The sequence below is a fragment of the Muntiacus reevesi genome, chromosome 12, assembly GCF_963930625.1.
Source record: "Muntiacus reevesi chromosome 12, mMunRee1.1, whole genome shotgun sequence".
Classification (NCBI taxonomy): Eukaryota; Metazoa; Chordata; class Mammalia; order Artiodactyla; family Cervidae; genus Muntiacus; species Muntiacus reevesi.
The window spans coordinates 19,657,125-19,661,754 of NC_089260.1; the positions used below are offsets into that span (position 1 = coordinate 19,657,125).

At 43.5% G+C, this 4,630-nt stretch overlaps 1 non-coding gene across 1 annotated transcript; it reads left to right on the forward strand.

The window, feature by feature from the left end:
* The first annotated feature begins 4,523 nt into the window (after positions 1 to 4,523).
* LOC136145341 (U6 spliceosomal RNA) lies at positions 4,524 to 4,630 on the forward strand. Its single transcript, XR_010658777.1, has one exon. It is a non-coding gene; the product is annotated as a U6 spliceosomal RNA (small nuclear RNA).

Below are 4,630 nucleotides of genomic sequence, written 5' to 3' on the forward strand. Positions count from 1 at the left end.
TGGTCTTCCATATCAACTGCAATTACCCTATGTGAACCAACCCCAAAAAGAAGGTCTCACAGAGGTACCACTGCACCTTCTAACAGCACCTCTGCTCCTGACTACTCACAGCCAGGACACCCTGATGTCTCTTGCAATGCAAGCATCATCCTCAGTGATCACTTCCTCTTAGCATTTCCTGGAACTTACTCTCAAGGAAGTTTACACCACCCTCTTAGTACAATAGACTGAGGTTCTTCTCCCCTTTTTGTGACAGCCCTTCGTATTTTTGCATCTGCCTACAATGTAGGAGACCCCAGTTCGATTCCTGCATTGGGAAGATCCCCTGAAGCAGGGATAAGCTACTGACTATAGTATTCTTGGGCTTCCCTGGTGGCTCAGCTGGTAAAGAATCTGCCTGCAGTGCAGGAGACCTGGGTTCGATCCCTGGGTTGGGAAGATCCCCTGAAGAAGGGAACAGCTACCCATTCCAGTATCCTGGCCTGGAGAATTCCATAGACAGAGGAGCCTGGCAGGCTACAGTCCATGGAGTCACAAAGAGTCGGACACAACTGAGTGACTTTTACTTTCACTTTCGAAGTTACCTTGGTAGCTCAGTTGATTAAGAACCTGCCTGAACTGCAGGAGACCCAGGTTCAACTCTTGGGTTGGGAAGATCCCTGAAGAAGGAAATGGCAACCCACTCCAGTATTCTTGCCTGGAAAAATTCCATGGATGGAGGAGCCTGGCAGGCTATGGTCTATGGTGTCCCAAAAGTTGGACATGACTTAGTGACTAAACTACCACCATAGTAGCCATACCATCCTGGCCTTGAATAATTGTGAGATATGAAGCTATATAATTATAATCAGAGCAGAAATTCAGGACTTCACCTTTGCCTGCATGCATGAATATGATCTGGGGAGGCCAGGTAACTGGGAGATCGCCCAGGAATCTAATATTCCAAACACAACTTTGACATGTCATTGGACAACTTAATAAAGGATTACCAAGAAGTAGATGCTGAGATGTGACCTGGCTCTCAGAAGAAGTATATCTAAACAAAAGGAGTAGAAAGGACTAGGGCACTAGTACAAATTTCCTGTGATACTTAACAGAGCAATAACTTAAAAATTAAGGTCCATGCCAAAGACCCCTGGAGAAGGAAATGGCAACCCATTCCAGTATTCTTGCCTAGAGAATCCTGTGAACAGAGGAGCCTGGCGTGCTGCTGTTCATAGGGTCACACAGAATTGGATACGACTGAAGCAACTTTGCATGCATGCATGCGTTGGAGAAGGAAATGGCAATCCACTCCAGTATTCTTGCCTAGAGAATCCTAGGGACGGGGAGCCTGGTGGGCTGCCATCTATGGGGTTGCACAGAGTCGGACACGACTGAAGCGACTTAGCAGCAGCAGCAGCAGCAGCCAAAGACCCCAGTTACCTAATGAAGAGATTTCATAATGAAACCCTGAGGGGTTCAAGCTTCTAGGCATTTCCTATCACACCTGACATGGGAGTCACACACAGCTAGTGGCAGCATCTAATTGGTGGATTTAAGATCCAAAAGAAGGGATCAATGGATGTTTCTATCTGTTTAATGAGTAAGTGACTTTTTCTTTGGCCACGCCACATGGCATGCAGACTCTTACTTCCCCAACCAGGGATCAAACCCTCATCCCCTGCAGTAGAAGCACAGAGTCTTAACCACTGGACCATCAGGGAAGTCTCTAAGTGAGACTTTTTATTCTCTCTTATTATTCAGTATCAGATGACTTTCTTCTGTACACTGTTTTGGTTTTCACTTAGTGTTAGTTGCTCAGTCATGTCCAACTCTTTGTGACTCCATGGACTGTAGCCTGCCAGGCTCCTCTGCCCATGGAATTCTCCAGGCAAGAATACTGGAGTGGGTAGCCACTCCCTTTTCCAGGGGATCTTCCCAACCCTGGGATGGAATCTGGGTCTTCTGCATTGCAGGCAGGTTCTTTACTGGGTGACCCACCAGGGCTAGTACAACATCTACCCTGCTCCCCTCACCCCTAGACCTAACTTCCCTGCTCTTTTTCTCAGAAACTGCTACAAGGCAGATCTTTCCTATCTGGTTTTAGTGCAAGCAGCTTCAGCTCTCTTTTCTAGCTTTGGGTCATCTACACATGTCAAACATGCTTTCTACAGAATCCATGAATAAATGGAGACGGCAGTGTCCATAAAAATAGGATCATTAATCTAGCTAAGAGTTAAAAGGAAATGCGGTAAGAGGATACTATTGACAATAGCGAGAATTCTGTAGTTGTGGTAATCCTGCTAATGCTGCCAATGATTATCAATGTTCAGTTCAGTTCAATTCAGTTCAGTCGCTCAGTCATGTCCGACTCTTTGCGACCCCATGAATCAAAGCATGCCAGGCCTCCCTGTCGGTATCACCAACTCCCGGAGTTTACTCAAACTCATGACCATCAAGTCGGTGATTCCATTCAGCCATCTCATCCTCTGTCATCCCCTTCTCCTCCTGCCCCCAACCCCTCCCAGCATTAGGGTCTTTTCCAATGAGTCAACTCTTTGCATGAGGTGGCCAAAGTATTGGAGTTTCAGCTTCAGCACCAGTCCTTCCAAAGAACACCCAGGACTGATCTCCTTCATGATGGACTGGTTGGATCTCCTTGCAGTCCAAGGGACTCTTAAGAGTCTCCTCCAACACCACAGTTCAAAGGCATCAATTTTTCGGTGCTCAGCTTTCTTCACAGTCCAACTCTCACATCCATACATGATCACTGGAAAAACCATAACTTTGACTAGATGGACCTTTGTTGGCAAAGTAATGTCTCTGCTTTTTAATATGCTATCTAGGTTGGTCATAACTTTCCTTCCAAGGAGTAAGTGTCTTTTAATTTCATGGCTGCAGTCACCATCTGCAGTGATTTTGGAACCCCCAAAAATAAAGCCTGACACTGTTTCCAAAGTTTCCCCATCTATTTCCCATGAAGTGATGGGACCAGATGCCATGATCTTAGTTTTCTGAATGTTGAGCTTTAAACCAACTTTTTCACTCTCCTCTTTCACTTTCATCAAGAGGCTTTTCAGTTCCTCTTCACTTTCTGCCATAAGGGTGGTGTCATCTGCATATCTGAGATTATTGATATTTCTCCCGGCATTCTTGATTCCAGCTTGTGCTTCTTCCAGCCCAGCATTTCTCATGATGTACCCTGCATATAAGTTAAATCAGCAGGGTGACAATATATAGACTTGACGTACTCCTTTTCCTATTTGGAACCAGTCTGTTGTTCCATGTGCAGTTCTAACTGTTGCTTCCTGACCTGCATACAGGTTTCTCAAGAGGCAGGTCAGGTGGTCTGGTATTTCCATCTCTTTCAGAATTTTCCACAGTTTATTGTGATCCACACAGTCAAAGGCTTTGGCATAGTCAATAAAGCAGAAATAGATGTTTTTCTGGAACTTTCTTGCTTTTCCGATGATCCAGCGGATGTTGGTAATTTGATATCTGGTTCCTTTGCCTTTTCTAAAACCAACTTGAGTATCCGGAAATGTTGCCAAAAGGTTATTTTCAAATCATGGTAAGAAACGTGGGAAGAAAGTTTGCCCAGACTTAGTTTTAAATTCTACACAGTGGGTAGCAAGTCTTACAACCACTAACTTCTATTAAATATGTCATAACTGACAATGAATTATTCCAACTTTTGTTTTTCTTTGGACATTTGTGTTTTGTATCCAAATTTCTTGTTCTCTTTCTCTCTCCTGTCACCAGTCAATTTCCATTTTATCACTGTTTAGCATCCTCTATTGGCAACTTTGGGGACAGGTTAAACTGTATTCAGCTTGCTTTGTTGTTTGATAAAAACTCTGATAGTTAAGCAAAGAGATGAATATTAATGGTTTATTTCAATTTAATTACCGGCTATGGTCTGACTTTATATCAACAAAGCAATTATGTCTGTAGCTGTCAGGAGACCTGGAGGAAAAAAAAAACCAACCAGAAAACACATTTTAGGTGATGGAGTTTGAGATCTGTGGAGGGAGACAGGAGACCTGGATGTATTTTGTAAACCTAAATGTTTAAGATGTAATTCCAAATATCCTGCTTACTTTGGCTTTCTTTTATCATAAAACAGGCAGTTCTTTGTGCCTTGAAAGAGACACAGGCTGTAAAGAGTCATCTGAACTGCCCAGAAATGTCTTTAATCTTGACCATTTTCAAACACATGGTGAAGAATTTTCTGAGGAATTCATACAATGCAGAGTCTGTTCGGAGGATGCTGATTTCAAAACCTCTGTACACAGGGCATAATGAAGAGGGAAAGAAAACGCATAACTTCCGGTAACTTAAGAAAAAGGGAGAAAATTGGACGGGAATGAAAGACTACCCAAGTAGAAAGCACGTAGCAGGCAATGACTCAGAATAAATGAAATGTAATCCGAAACGTAATTTAACTTCATCTGGTCTAACACAGACCAGTGTTGCCCTCAAGCACTGCAAAGGATGCCAGCTTCTAGTTATATACATTTGCACAAATGAAACAGTATGCAGTGCTCGCTTCGGCAGCACATATACTAAAATTGGAACAATACAGAGAAGATTAGCATGGCCCCTGCGCAAGGATGACACGCAAATTTGTGAAGCGTTCCATATTTAA